Source organism: Carassius auratus, chromosome 48 (assembly GCF_003368295.1).
Source record: "Carassius auratus strain Wakin chromosome 48, ASM336829v1, whole genome shotgun sequence".
In the NCBI taxonomy this organism is placed as follows: domain Eukaryota; kingdom Metazoa; phylum Chordata; class Actinopteri; order Cypriniformes; family Cyprinidae; genus Carassius; species Carassius auratus.
The window spans coordinates 568,010-584,552 of record NC_039290.1 but is presented as its reverse complement, the minus strand read 5'-3'; positions in this window follow the sequence as shown (position 1 = coordinate 584,552).

Genomic DNA, 16,543 nt, shown 5'->3' with positions numbered 1-16,543 from the left:
TGTGCTTGCCTCGTAAGTGACCTTTGAGACGGTTCATGGCAAGGCACACTGCTAACAACTCTAGGCAATTGATGTCCCAATGCAGCTGTGGGCCCATTCAAACCGCCGAAACTGCATGCATGTTGTAGGTGGCACCCCAGCCGGTGGTGGAGGCATCTGTGTGAATCACGGAATACCTGGAGATCTGTCCATCTGACACCCCTGCCCTGTGGAACGCAAGATCTGACCACGGGTTAGGGTTTGGCAACAGACTGGTGAAGTGCCACACTTCCACGCCCACCTCAGGACTTGGCCATGAAGCCAGTGCAGGAGCGGTCTTATATGTAACACAAGCAGCTTCCCCGCAAGCCACATAGGCACCGCCTACAGGTCTGAGAAGGCAGTTCTGGGTCTCCACACCAGGAGAAGTGCGGACATAGGAAACAATTGCATTGCTATCGCACGCTCCACCGGCAGGATTGCCAAATCAAAATCAAATGGTGAGGGAGGAGGAGCTCACCGGCCAATTTCTGGCAGTAAAAGTTGCCCTCCACGACTTGGTTGGCTCATCATGCACTTTCGGGAAGAAAGGCACTGGGGCAGGGAGCTGAGAACTCCCGGAGGGTGGCAGCGTGGCCAAATCTTCATCTGACAGCTCTCCCTCCGATGCTGAGATCGACATCTGGTCAGGGGGAGGCCCACTGGATACCGCTGGTATGCTCTTTGAAGAGGGCCCAGTGCATTCCGTGGGTTGCCTCCACTGTAATCCTCAAACCACCCACGCTACTGCCGGAAGTGGTTCTCATTTGTCAGCTGCTAGAACGAGCCCCAATTTACTCTTTAGGAAATGCTCTTTTACTGCTGAGGCTCACAAGGGAACTGGCCACTTGCAACACTACAGGGGGTATTGCAGCCTGAAGTGCGCAACCCACTCGACACGGGAATAACCACCACAGAAGTGCTGTCTCGCCAACACGAAGCTTCTGAGAGCGTACTGAACTCGTAGTTCACAGCAGACACAGTTGAGCAGAAAGATACTAACGCTCAGCTCCGAAGCGAAAAGCTGGTATGTATTGCACTTACAGAAAACAAATAATTAAATATAAAATAGCACTGCATAGTCTTCACTGTAAACATTTTTTTAAAAGTCAAACCAAAATGTATTCAGACACCTTAAACATTTCTTACATTATCAGTTTATTTGCTCTAGTTTATAAAACGGTAATAAAATATGACAAGAACTCAGAGTTGAAGTGTCAGAACAAATTCATCTTGATAATGTCTGATAACTTTGATAGAAAGGTATGTAATGGATTACAACCAACCAAAACTTCAGACTACTGTTAGTATGGCAGTATTTACACAACTATCAATACTTTGTTGAACAATTACCAAGCAATGCTTAATTTTGTTCAGTCTGTGGTGTGAAAAGGTTGCATTAGCAATTCAAGAAAAAAATACTTAAGCAAAACATGGTGAGGTCAAAGTGTCTGAATAATTTTTTGTCCCATTTTTTGTTCTGTCAAGTTCACCAGTAGTCCACTGTATGAAGAATTTTGGGGTATAATATGTCACAGCTCGCTTTATTTTGCTATACTCACCTAATTACAGTGTACTGCACCTACTATTAAATGTTTTATTTTTATTTTATTTTTTTCATAATATATGGTGTCTGAATAATTTTTGGTTTGACTGTGCACTCATTCCTGTTAAAACTACGAAGTTATTCAGTCAAGAGCAATGAGTGATTTTCTTTCTTTCATTTTCTTGGATTAACATTACAGCAGCTAGTTGTGACGATCGTGTGTTTAGGGGAAACACAAGGAGAGGGTAGATCCAAATGCAAGGTATGTTTTAATAACAAAAAGGGAAATACAAAATAAACAGTCTTGGGAGACATACAAAACCAAAAGAAGGAACCGGATGAAACGGGAACTTGGAGGAACGAGAAGGTAAGGGGAAGTCTCGGGAGACGAGAACATATGACACATAGGGTAAGGACTCCATACAGACAACAGAGAAGGACAGCTATATAAAGGGAGACTAATGACAAAGGATTGTCAGCACCTGTGCGATTTAATTGGAGTGCAATTACTGTGAAGACAGGACCAGACTAGCGGAATTAAAGTGCCTATGGTGAAGTGCCTAAAGAGAAGTGAGCTCACTAGGGAACACCCAGGAAAACATAGACTGACAGCGTGACACTAGTAGCTAAATTAGACGCAGTCACTTTAAAAGAATGCATCCAATAATACACATGCAATGTTTTTCTCAACTGTTTACTTTCACTTAAGACATAACCAACAGTTTTTTTGAACATACCTTTCAAGATGGGTATTTTGACATATTTTGTATGTTTTTGTCGGTACAAGAGCAAAAAGAGGCAAATTCTGTGTTCAAGTATTTTGAGATGACTTTCTCCGCTTGAGCCCTAAACACCAGAACAATGCGGTGCTGAATTTGGCTTTTTCAAATCCTTTTCTTTTTGTTTAAACTGCGATTTCTATTTGTTTGTTCAGGTGCAGGAGGAAGTTCGAGGGGAACTTCGCAAAGGAGAGCTTTGTTCAGTGTCGTTGTCTGTGAGACACGTGCGCACCGAACACAGCGCGCGAGTTGAGCTTTTCCAGGTTTTGTGTTTGATTTAAACCCTTTTGAATGTTTAAATTGGAAAGAGGCTTAAAAACACATGAAAATGATAAGCTTTCGTGACAACATGCAGCAGTGGCACGTCAGCTGTCCTGAGCGTCTTTTTAGGCTAGCCTCAGCCAGACAGTTGAGATCGCCGGGGCCCCCACTCCATGGGCCCCTAATTGTCACCACCTTTCACCCCACTTGTGACGGCCCTGCATGAAACATAATTATATTAATTCTCAATCATAATATGGTTAGTTTATATTAAAATTGAGGGCTATATGCTTAATATGTAGCAGTTGGACACATACTGTATTGGGGTCCCTGCTCCATGTCTCTGTCGACTTATGGGTCCTTACCATGAAAAACTATGATAACCCCTGCTTTTAATTACATACAATAATAGATATATGAGACAATCATTGCAGAGAGATTAGAATTAGAAACCTTAATTATTAATATTAATTATTAATTATGTTATTTGAGCTGTAATGTTTCTAAATTATCCTTGTGAGATGGGAAATGCTTTTAGGCTGTTTAATTTTAGGCAAATTTCTGTTTACAGTGGCACATTGATACTTACATCGTGTTCATGACATGTTGCTTTCTGGTATTCACAAGTAATACTGATTTAATTGGTTATGACATTAGTTAGGATAGAACTTCACATAGAAATCTATTAACTGTATTTGGTATTAACATACCAATTTGATCATGTTTATCATTTAGACTCTCATCTAGAGTTTTCTTCAGCTCAATCAAAGCTATTTTGATAGGAAGCACATCCACATCAGAGTCGATCCTGATCTCAGTCCAGTTCTTGGTGTGTGGGTGACTGCACAGGGATGAGAACTTCTACAGAAGGACACAGAAGACTAGTAAATATTTTCATTTCTTATTTTTTAATTTTTTTCATTTTTTTACTTCAAATAGGCATGAGATTTCTAACAGTGTTAACTAAGTTTTCTGATTTGACTCTATTAAACTTTCATGATCTTTTGTACAATTTCTAAAGACAGCAGCTCATCAGGTTTGTCAAAAGAACTTTTGATAAATAATATCCTGCATTCTCATTGATGATAAAGATGATGACAGACCTGCATGAGGTGCAGATGATCATCAGTGTGTGAGATCTGCTCCAGTTCAGTGTTTCTCTTCTTCAGATCAGTGATTTCCTGCTGCAGCTCTTTAATGAGATCTTCAGCCTGTTTCTCTGCTGCTTTCTGCTGTTCCTCCATCATCTTCAGCAGCTCAGACTGACATCTCTCAATGGAGTGGATCAGATCAGTGAAGAACTCAACACTGGACGATTTCGCTTTCTCTGTTTTCTCTAATGGATGAGAACAAATAATTCAGTGTTCTATATGATAATCAATCTATTATGTTAATGAACACATTTAAAGAAATTTACTTAAAAAGGAAAATTCTCTCATCCACTGACCTTAGTTTTACTTGAAATCTTGAAATTTTTCTTTAAAAAATTTGAACCATTTATTATTTTTCCCCACTCACCTTTCTCAGCTCTACTGAGTGCTGGATCTCTTGAATCTTCTTCATTCTCTTCTGGATCATCTGCTGCACGTCTGTCTGTTTCTGAAACAGTTGAATCTACAGACAGAGAAAAAGAGAGAGCTTCCATCAAATTCTGCCTTTTTAAGAAGAATTTTGATGTGTATTTCAAAATTGACAACTTTTAATGTAAGTTGCCAAAGAATACAAAAATCACTTTTATAAGGAGTTTGAACACAGTTTTGTGTGGCAACAGTGTGTGAAAACAACCAGCCTATAAAGTTAAAAACCAACCACTCATTGTTTTATAATCCTAATAAATAATTAATAGTTTCACCACATGAGCAGTTCCAGATTTCTCACTAATATGATGTCATAGACTGGGAAAGTCCCGCCCATTTGTGATCCTCTCTTCCCTATTAGCAGATACACAGCCCTGTGAGAAGCAGCAGTCCGTCATTACTATTTTCTTGCTGTAGATGCTGGAGATACAATGTAAGCGCCAAAGAGCCATTACAAGTGTTGTGTGTTGGGATGCACCAACAAACATAGTCTCCATAGACCCCTGAGGACATGGTGGATAATTAAAATTTTGAAGGAAATGTCCTGGAAAAAGCCTAAAAGAAAGTCCTACACGTTTATGCTAATAATTTTACGCTGGACTGCCTCACAAATAAGGGTCAGTTCAGCCCTGGAGTTGTGCAAAGTTTGCTTCGGAAAGAGGGATAGATACTAACGCTTTGTGCACAAACAGACTACAGACAAAGTAAGCATCACACCTCATATTTTTTTTTTTTCCAAAAGAGCGTCTTGGCTCTCTGTAAGGCTGATGTTGCTAAAGCTACCACTGTCACTGCCTGTTTTCAATAATGCTACCTTTACATGCTACCAGAATGATCGTGAATAGGAATGTGGTACAGGTAGTTAAAATTGCATTTGAAAGCAAAGTGAAGTCAGTAATATGGTCACCACCATTTATACCATAACACCGGTGGCATGCCCGAGAGTCTTCTGAAAAGGGAGGCAAGAGCACCAGCCACCAGCTCCTTTTCATTTAAAGGGGACAAACACAGTTTTGACCCAAAATTTATAATTTCAACAAGCTATAAAAAAATATCTATGGAATATTTTGAGATAAAACTTCACATACACACTCCGGGGACATCAGAGCATGATTTAATATAATGTATCAATGCATTCTATGACACCTTTAGACAGTGTAAATTTTAAATCTGTATATAATCTTATGGAAAATAAACAAATATTGTTAATGACTTTTCTTGCACTACATTAGTGTCTGTAAAGTCAAACTGAATGAAATAAAAGGGACAATACTTTGAAAAAGTCTTGCAATTTCAACACAGGGAAAAGAACTATATTTAATGGTGAGTTTAAAGTGTTTTGCTTGTATCTCTTGCCTTCTTCTGTTGACTCTCCTCCTCTATAGGAACAGTGTTGTGAGTCCTGTGGTTTCCTTCAGTGCAGAACAAACACACACACATCTGATCATCTCTGCAGAACAGCTCCAGAGGTCTCTCATGTTTCTGGCAAATATAATCCTCCAGATTTTCCACAGCGTTGATCAGTGTGTGTTTCTTTAGACGTGGGACTCTGAGATGAGGCTCCAGGTGAGTCTCACAGTAAGAGCTTGGACATGTCAGACAGGACTTCACAGCTTTCTGCTTTCTTTTGTCACAGATGTCACAAAACACCTTCAGATTTTTCTAGATTGAGCTTCTCCTTAAAGTGTTGCACAACCTCTCTGAGTGTTGTATTAATCTTGAGATCCGGTTCTTCCTTGAATTTTTCTTTACAGAGTGGACAGAAGCAGGTCTGAGTGTTTGTCCAGCACTTGTTCAGACAGGTTCTGCAGAAGTTGTGTCCACATGGAGTGGTGACTGGATCAGTGAACACATCCAGACAGATGGAGCACTGGAGCTCCTCATTTAATGGACCACTGGAGGATGACATGCTGAAAAGATAAGTAATGACAATATATCATCTACATTAATGCTTAGTGCTTTTTTGATAGTGATCGAGTCATTAAGTTTGTGTATGGATCAGATGTTAATTTTTCATTTTTTATAATGATACTAAATAAAACCTTGTATAACAATGTGAACTATGAACCGCTGTTTATTTCAAAGTCAAAGCGGTCATATAGTCATATGTGACGGTTTCTGACTGTAAGTTAGTTCCTGAATGTCAGCTTCACTGAGCCTATAAGTTCCACCCTCAACATCTGGGCCTGTATTCATAAAGAATCTTAATGCAAAAAGTAGCTCCTAGTGACAAAATTCTAAGAAAATTCTTAGAAATGTGGGCGTTTACTCTTAAAATTAAAGAAAAAATCCTAGTAAAGAAAAAAGTCATTCAGAAAGCATCTTAACCCTTAAAAGAGGTCTTAAGGTCAAACTTGTTAGGAGCACAGACGAGGACTTTTAAGAGGCTTAAGAGTTTCTTTAGCAGAGGAGAAAATGGCAGAAAGACGAAGAGGCAGAAGAAATGTGTTGCAGACAATGCATGACAGTGAGTTAATAAGACGGTATAGATTATATAATAATTTATAGTTTAATATATAAATTAAAGTAATCACTACATTACGATATTTGGCAACTGGGAAAATGCAGCAATGCAATAGTGATGATTTGGGTCTGTCACAACCTTCTGTAAGCAGAGTGATCACACAAACAATTAAAGCATTTTCAGAACATCTTATTGTGTCGCAGTTCATTTCATTTCCACTAGACATTCCCACCTTGCAGGCTCAAAAAACTGCATTTATGAATATAGCAGGCTTAGGTGCGCATAAGCAGGGGGAATGAACCGTTAATAGTTTGTGCTATACGCTCCCATGTCTGCTTCTTGTCCCTTGCTGTGACACCCTGCACAAATTTTCCTTTAAGAATGGCCTTGTGTTCATCCACTAACTGGGCTAACAGTAAACTGTTCCTCTGTCCAGTTTGGCTTTCTCGCCCTTCTTGGTTTTGATTCCATGTTTGATACATTAAAACCAATGTTCAAACCGCCACTTAAATAGGACAGCAATCACTGTAATTAGAAAGAGTGGAACAATTTTTAGCATTCTAAGCCAATCAAATACCTTATAGGAAATTACAAGCATGGTAAATAAAAAAAGGATTTATATACACACATATAATGTGTGTGTGTGTGTGTGTGTGTGTGTGAGAGAGAGAGAGAGAACGGTCAAATAGGATAAATTACGCATGCAATTTCAAAGTGAGAATTAGAACAGAGCCTATACTTAAAATAACTCACTTAAAATCAACCAACCAATCACAGTCTTCAAAAGATTGTTTCATACATCGCAACAGGGTCAACCCCGCCTCCTCACTAAGATGAAAGTTTTTGTCTCCTTACTCAGAGTTGCTCTCAGATTGGTCCTGAATCGCTCTTAAGCTAAGACTCCTACGTAAAAGTTTTTAAGCTAAATTAAGAGTTTTCTGAGAGGATTCTTAGAATCTTTATGAATACGGGCCCTGGTCTAAAACTGCTGGTCTGGTGCTTCTGATGGCTCTGTAGCACTGCAATGCATATTATTGTTGATTCGGCTACTGCTAATGTGGGGGAATGAGGAATCGAGGAGACGTTGAAGTAGATCAACATGGAATGATCTTCATTTATACAAACAAGTGAACAAAGGAGCAAAACACACATAGCAGGGAGAACAGACGTTAAACAGCCGACAGAGAACTGGGAACAGGGAACACTTTAAATACACAGAACAGGATAATGGGATGACGAGACACACTTGGGATTAATAAAAATTAAACTGGGAGCAGGAACAGGAAGACCATCAGGAGCATCAGGAGTGAGTTTTGGGGCTGAAGCCACCAATAGAGCTCACTCTGGGGCTTGGGCAGACAATGGAGTGAGTGCCACATGAACCCCGCCGGACTTGCCACATTAATGTCTGGCTGACTTGACTCAGGAACTGCCGACTAACTAGAATTCAGTGCCGCTGAAGAACTTGGGTTTGCCGAGGCCAGGGGGCTTGTTCTGGCTCAGGCCAGGACACTCTCCAGAACCTGAGGTTTCCTTCCCTCAGCTAAGTCCCATGATGTCCAGGGGTCCCCAGGGCAATGGTAGTTGGCCCCGTGCCAGAACAGCAAGGGTGAAGTCATCAAAGGCCATAGCTGTGGCAAGCCTGCAGAACTCCCAAGAATACAATACGAAGGGGAGATCTAGGTGAGCTAGGGCGATGAACCGAGCGGCCATTTTCATCACCATGGGGAAAACAAGGAAACCTATATATAATTTTTTATAAAAAGGGAAGACCAAACACGGGGGAAAACAATGCGCCGCTTTCAGTTTGGGTAGGCTGTTCTGTCACAGTTCGGCTGCTGCTACTGTGGGGAATGCAGAATTGAGTAGACTTCGTAGTAGATCAACATGGAATCCTCTTTATTTATCAGGGAGAACAGACGTTTAAAAGCCAACAGAGAACTGGGAGCAGGGAACATTTGAAATACACAGAACATGATAATGGGATGACGAGACACACCTGAGATAAATGAAAATGAAACTGGGAGCAGGAACAGGAAGACCAAATAAGGGCATGTAAACACATGGGGAGCAAAACACACAAAACATGGAACATAGTCTGACAATTAGGTGGTTGAAGAAGAAACGTACTCAGTTACAAATGTAACTCGGTTCCCTGAGATACGGAACGAGTACTGTGTACAGGAAAATCTCCTTTTTTCCTTGATGCTGAATCCTTTTTTCAATAACGCAGTGCAACTGCACTTACTTTGGTTTAATCTGTAAACTTTTTTAAACCAATGACGGCGCTGCTTAGCTGCGCGAGCCCGTGGTGATGCAGTGCTCCAAAGACCGCCAAAATGGCTGGTGCAAATGGCTATATAAGCAGGCAAATCGCCAAAGGAAATCAGGTCATACGACTGAAGCGACGACACTGAAGCAGCAGCCTCATGGCATGGCATATAATGCAGTATTCCTTCCCTGTCTCAGGGAACTGAGGTTACATTCGTAACAGAGTACGTTTCCTTTCGATACTTCACTCAGGGAATGACAAGACTTATCTTGAACACAAAAGTGGATGGTGAGGACCAGCCGGCTTCCTCACAGATGTCCTTGATAAAGACACCAGGGCCATGAAGAGGCCGTCCCTCAGGTGGAGTGGGCTCTTACTTCTATGGGGCACTCAAGGCCCATAGAGGAGTGACATAGAGCGATAGCGTCGACTATCCAACGCGAGAGGCATTGCTTTGAGACTGAAGACCCCTTGGTGTGGCCACCAAAGCAGACAAAAAGCTAGTCAGATTGCCTGGATTGCAGAAAGCCCTCACTGGGCAGAGTAAATCCACCTCTCGCTCTCCTGACAACAGGACAGAGCTGAGAGGGAAATTTACTGTGCTCTGAATGGCGTCGAGAGCACTTTAGGGACGTAGCCATGCCTGGGTTTTAAAATGACCTTCAAGTCATTGGGCCCAAACTGATGCTAGAACAAGTAGCAGAGCACTTTTGAGTGTTAGGGGCCGAAGGTCAGCTGACCACAGCGGCGCAAAGGGAGGTCCTTTGAGTGCTCCAAGGACCATGTGAAGGTCCCAAGTGGGAACGGTGAGAGCGTAGTGCCCTTTCAGCATCGCCTGAAAGGGTTGAAGTGCTTGTTCTACTGCCAGCATCTCGAGGGAGTTGATATGGAGAAGGCTCTCTCAGAAATGCAGGGGTCTTTGGGCAAACTGCAGTGAGTAGCCGTGTTTTATTATCCCCAACACCCACTTGGACACTCCAGGGATGGCCTGCCACGTCTTTGCCAGAATGACAAGAGGCTGGATAGAGTCAGATGGCAGGCTGCTGATTAGGGGCCTGAATCCTGACGAGTGTGGAAGAGGAAAAACACTCTCTTTCTGAAAACGTGAAACATCTGTGTTTACCATAATAACAGCACTTTGAGCGGACGAAACAAGAGAGAGCGAGAGAGCTTCTGGGTTGGTCCGGCCATAGCAGAACTTTGCCCCTTCCTCTTTCTTCCCCCATGATCAGGAGGATTTAGAGGGTGTCGGATCCAGCACAATCCTTTGCTGGGGGACCTGACGTCTAGGCAGTTTAGCGTGCATAGCTGGGTGAGCTGGGTGCTGCTGCTCAGGGGGCTCCTCGAGGCAGAGCTGGAGCGGTTGGCCAGGAAGTGTCACATGGCCTGGGACTACTTCTGTGCTGCGGTGAAATGCTCTGTAAATCCCTCTACCGCTGGCCGTGGCTTTGGTAGTGCACAGGGCCAAATCCATGGCACTGCAGAGGTCGTGAAAAGCAAGTTTGTTAGGTCTAGACTCATCCAGGGAATGGAGAAGCTCTGCCTGGAACACTTGCAATATGGCCATGGTGTAAAGTGCTGAAGCGGCTTGGCCCGCAGAACTGTAGGCTCTGCCTCATGTAGGCCATGGCAGAGGTCATCCTGCAGGGCTTGGAAGGAAGTGCTCTCTTGCTTTTCCACCCCACAGCCAGGGGGGTGGCAGAGGTGAGCAGCCACGGCCTCGTCCAGGGACGGCAATTGCTCATAGCCCTTCTCCTGATGGAGTTCCTTGATGGCTTTGCATCCATCCCAGCTCAGGCGTCGATGGGCGCTAGTAATGGCAAATGGGCAGGGTCAGAATCAACAGCCCAATCCTCCATTTCAGAAGCTGCAAGTGGCATAGAGTCATCAAGAGACTCTTCCTCCGATCTGCCGAAGGAGACGAGGTCGCTTGCTTCACACGAGGGATGCTACTCTGGGTATGAGAAAAGGACAGGGCACGGCTCTTTCATTGAAGAGGGTGAGGTATACGGGTGCTGAGCCGGCAGGAGCTCACCCAAGTCCGGGTGCTGAGCCCTTCTTCCCCGCTGTCTTTACCTGGCCGGCTTTAGAAACGCTCTTTTAGAGAGATGAAAACTGCTGGAAACAGCTCTTTTGTGATCACCGGATGGCGGCAGGAGATCGTTGGGAAGCGGTCAGAAGCAAGAATCACACTGCCCGAGATCGGCGATGAAGAGCGGCTGTTAGCGAGAGCCACCGGTGCTGCAGGCGGTTGGCGGTCTCAGCTGGTCCGCTGATCTGATTTCCTCTGGCGATTTGCCTGCTTATATAGCCATTCGCCCACCCATTTTGCCAGGCTTTGGAGCGCAGCATCGCCACTGACTCGCGCAGATACGCAGCTCTGTCATTGGTTTAAGAAAGTTTACAGATTAAACCAATGGCAATGCAGTTGCACTGCGTCATTGAAAAAAGTCTGCAGTATCGAGGAAAAAAGGAGCTTTTACCATACGCAGTATGAGTAAAGTATTGAAAGGGAAGTAAATAGATCAAAGTTTCACAACAATAATTAAACAATATCATGAAAATAATTTTTTATATATAAAAGACAACACAGAAAAGGGTGGAAGTGTAATATTAAAAAAATACAACCTTCTAAATAAACATGTAAACACGAGGTATGATTTTTGTTTAACCAAGCAATTGTTCTTTCTGTCTGCAGTTCAAGTACTTCATGTTTCTGTCCTCTCTAAATTAACAGCACACTTAAGACTTTGATATACATGTACAACCAAATAAAAGACATACTTTTATACTGCTTCATGCTATTAAACTACTGAACGAGCTCTTTACATTTCCATCACTTACCTGTGAGTGATTAACAGATCTGATCGTTAATTTTAGTTTCTGAATAGAAATGCTGTTGTATGACTAAGCTTTTAGTTCATCTGTTAAGTTTCACTTTCACTAACTGCAGTGACATCATACTGTAGCTCCGCCTAATCATGAATATATATAATATATTATTATATATTATTCAAATCATTTATAATTCATTCCTGCTGAGAGTGTAAATAGTGTAAGGAAATTTTTTATTTTGAAGTATTTATTTAATTATGGTTAGTTCCTTTTCTGATGACAGTAGTGTCAAATATCAAGTTATCACAGTTACAGCTTGTTAGAAACTGCACTTCATAATGTTTCAAAGTGAAATCTTTTTGGGTCTCAAACAAAGGCAAAAAAAAAAAAAAAAATAGGCATTTGAAAATCAGCAAAAGAGGGATGGTGAATAAAAAACATTTCAGCAGATCTAATGTTTTTAGTTCATTAAATCAAGTTGAGCCTCATACTTGCGCAGTGAACTGTGGGATTGACAGCAGATCGGAGAACATATTGAGAGCATCAAAAAGAATTATGCCGACTTTAAGCAAATATCATGTGAAAAACGCATTTTGGTATTGCATTTAGGTGCAGTTAGGTTATGTTAGGAATCAGTTACTATTTCTGTGGTATTTGAATTGTAGCTATGCACATTTTCATTTTGCATAAAATAATTTAATAGATGGAATATACATTTATTTTCTTCTTCTTTTTGCTCCTTTATCATCTATAATTGATCAGCAGATGATTGAGTACAGCAGGCAGCCCACATTTCCCAGAGTCCCAGAGGCTTGATGCTGTGAATGTGCTGTAAACGCTGTGCTCTGCTGGACAGAAGCTCATGAGTTTCATTCTGTGTCAGATGTGGCCTGAATCCATTCTCAGTGTATCAGTCAATTCCCAATTCAGTGTGTGAGTGTGTGCATACAGTGTATACACACACACACATACAATCCTAGTTCCTGAAAAAGTTTGTAGTATTACATAGAAAACTTATCTAATTTTAAACTGAGGAAATGTACAATTTTAACTCTGTTTAAATATTTGATATTCTTTCTGTGTTCTAGTGTAAATAAAACATAGGTTTATGAGATTTTCAGATCATTGTTTTCTGTTTTTATTTACATTTTACACAGTGTCCCACCATTCTTGAAATTGGGGTTGTATGAGGTTATGAAATTATTTTTATGAAATATATATATATCTAAAAAAATACTAATAATCAGCTTACAAGGTCAAAAAATGTCAGTATTTATAGAAATTAGCTTTCATGTGTGGAAATGAAAATCCCGTGTAGGGTTTTCATGGTTCAGTCTCTAGCTGTGACAGCTTACTTTTTTCCTGTAATTTACAAAAATATAATTTTAATAATGTTTTTAATATCCCGTGTGCATGTTTTTAATATTTGTGTGCATTTGTGTGCAATCTTTTTTGGTTTTTATTTACACATTTTTTTTTTTTTCATAAAAAACGTCTAAGGTTACGTATGTAACCCTGGTTCCTCGAAGGAACGAGACGCTGCGTCGAGAACGTTTGGGGAACGCGTCCAGCGTGACGTCTCTGAATAACATGTATAAACAGTCCAAAGGAAGGGCGAGACGTCATAGGCGGGTGACGTCAGAGACCAGGTAGCATAAAGGCATGAGCGGCGAAGCCGGTAATCAGCCTCAAAGGATGAAGCAAGCGCCAGCCAGAGATGCCGGAAGTGTGGCACTGTGATGCAGCGTCTCGTTCCTTCGAGGAACCAGGGTTACATACGTAACCTTAGACGTTCCTCTTCAGGAACTCGAGCTGCGTCGAGAACGTTTGGGGAACGAGAATGCCCACGCCGCCAGACTTTCCAATCTCTGCCTAGTGTGGAAGAGCACAGCTAAAGCAAGAGAAGGAGAGGAGCCTGACAGAAATCGGGGACAACCCGTCCAATGCCAAACTTTAGAAGGAAGTGAGTCTTGACCACCAGGAGAGGGGAGATCAGAGGACTCGAGGCTTAGGACAGCATTCTGATCACCGCTTAGCATAAGCTTCTTCTGGCCGGAGGCCTCAGCCTCAGCGCACCATGGAGGAAACATGTAACCAGAGGGTTTCTGCTCACTGACTGGCCACCGAGAGGGGCGTGGTAGGCCACCATGGCCGCCACGTAGACCTTCAGGGTGGAGTGGGTCAACCCTGCGGAGAGCCTGCAGGAACTCCAGCACTGTACCATCCGGGCGGTTAACTGCTTGACAGTGAGTGACCAGCCTTCTCTCACTCTCGCGACTGCAGTGAGGATCGACTCAATCCAAGCAGGTGACTTACCTGCCTGCATCGTGGTCGAATCCAACACCATGCCCAGATAAGTGGTTCTCTGAACTGGAGAAAGCACACTTATCTTGGCGTTAAGTCTTAACCCCAGCTCTTTCATGTGAGCGAGAACGACACATCGGTGATGAACCGCCATCTGCTCAGATTCAGCTGATATCAACCAATCGTCAATGTGGTTGAGTCGGGAAGTGTGGGGTGAGAGTGCAAGGCCAGTGGAAGATCCTTATTGGTAGGCTTTTGCCCCCAAAAGCAAACCTCAGGAACTTCCGATGAAGAAGGATGGAGATAAGTGCATCTTTTGATAGATCGTGACACACCAGTCCTCGGACTTGGCCTCTGCAGGCATGCTAAACTTCAGTCCCCTGACTGAGAGGTTCAAAAAAGCACAGATCTAGAAAAGGACACAACACCTCATCCTTCCTCAGAACAGTGAAGTACCGGCTGTAGGACCCAGACTTTGCAACCAAGGAGGGACCACCTCGATGGTCTCCATCCTCAGAGAGAGTCTACTTCTGATCCATTACCAGAGCCTGCTTGGGGCCCACCAGAACTGGATTCTGTGGCCTCTCACTACAGTGTGCAGGACCCACTGAGACACATTTGGCAGTAGTTTTCACGCTGCAATATAGTCCTCTAAGGGAATCAGCCTCTCAAGACTGATCTCTGATTGCATCAGCGCAATTAGCTCGGTGCCCTGAAGCGGCGTACCGGCAGGAGACGGCCGAACTAGCTGCTCTAGAAACCTCCCAGGAGGTCGCGAGCCTCTTAGCACCGCTACGTTTCCGGGTGGTAACTGAGAGAAGCGCTCGCTGGAGACCGCTACGCCCTGGAACACCGGCAGGGTTGGCAGATTGATCTCCTTAGGGCACTGAGGAGAGACGGGCACCATGTAATGCGGTGTACACCGCTCTTCCCCAGAGGGGCCTGCCCTCCGAGGTCCTGAGCCTGGACCCCATGAAGTACACTTGGCAGGGGCTCCCACACCGCCATGTGACCTCCTAAGGGAACCAGTCTCGTGAGACTGGTCTCTGGTGCGCCTAGAGCGACAGGCTCTAGAACACGGTTGGGACTGCTTCGCCCAGCAGGCCCTGACCGCCTCAACCTCCTCAGAGGAAGAGCGGTACACACGTGTTCTCACACAAGAAATCACATCCCTAGAGCCCCTGTACATCTAACTTCACATTGTCAGGTAAATTTGACATTTTATTCCTTAGAATTAAATGTAGTCAGCAACCAGACTAGTCAACACGGTTTGCCTCGGCAGCGCTCATGTCTTTTATATATATATATATTATTTTATGCTACTCAGTCACACAAACAACATCAATCTCCTCAGAGAAAGATGGATGCTGCAGCGAGCTGTCTCAGAGGGTGAAGAAACTGCAGCGCTGGTTTCCAAGCCTCGAGAATGAGCTCTAGATCTAGTGAACACGGGTGGAGATAGGACGAGCCGTCTCCAACCCATTCGCCAGATCATGTGCGATTCCCGCTATCGCGGTCGCCGCCGTGCCTCAGCAACAGCGCGACCGCAACTGCAAGATCGCACGCACGGACACACTCCTCGGAGCGTGCCTGGTGAGAGAGCATGCAGCAGCAGTAGCGAGCTGTCTCAGAGGCCGAAGAAACCGCAGCGCTGGTTTCCAAGCCTCGAGCACGAGCTCTAGATCTAGTGAACACGGGCGGAGATAGGACGAGCCATCTCCAACCTGTTCGCCAGATCATGTGCGATTCCCGCTATCGCGGTCACCGCCGTGCCTCAGCAACAGCAAGACCGCGACTGCAAGATCGCATGCACGGCCATACTCCTCAGAGCGTGCCCGGCGAGAGCGGAGCGCTTAACAGCGAGAAAAGCACAGTCCCCCCGAGAGCTGACTGTGCGAGCTCCACTCTTCATTAATGCTGCTTATGTTAATATTAGGCATAATATGCTTGTGTAAAAGGTGCTTGTGTGACTGGTGCTTGTGTAACTGGCGAGCTCATCGACGCCTTTCCACATCAATCTCCTCAGAGAAAGACAGGCAGCGCCGCCGCGCCCTCTCATCGGGGAGAAAGTACCGCAAAACGCGGGCTTCCGACCACTGAGAGCGGGCACCGGATCTGGTGGCTAAGAGAGAAGATAGGGCCTTGCCCGTCTTACATTCCTTCCAGCAGATCTGAAAGCGAATCCCGCGAGCACAACCACCGTTTCGCCTTGGCGAAAGCGGGACTGGCACCCGCAAGAAACGCCAGTGAAAGCTCTCTCCTCAAAGAGAGTTGTGTCCCTACCCTTATTTTTTTTATTTATTTTTTTGGCAGGGAAAAACACACAGCCTGAACGCTGCCTGCTCTCGTCCAAAACTTCTCTTGATTGAAGCTTTGACAATGGAGTTTATCAGTGGACACTAAATAAGACTCACAAACAGATAGCGACTGACACACACAGAGCGCTTGCTGAAGATACAAGGCTGATTACCGGCTTCGCCGCTCATG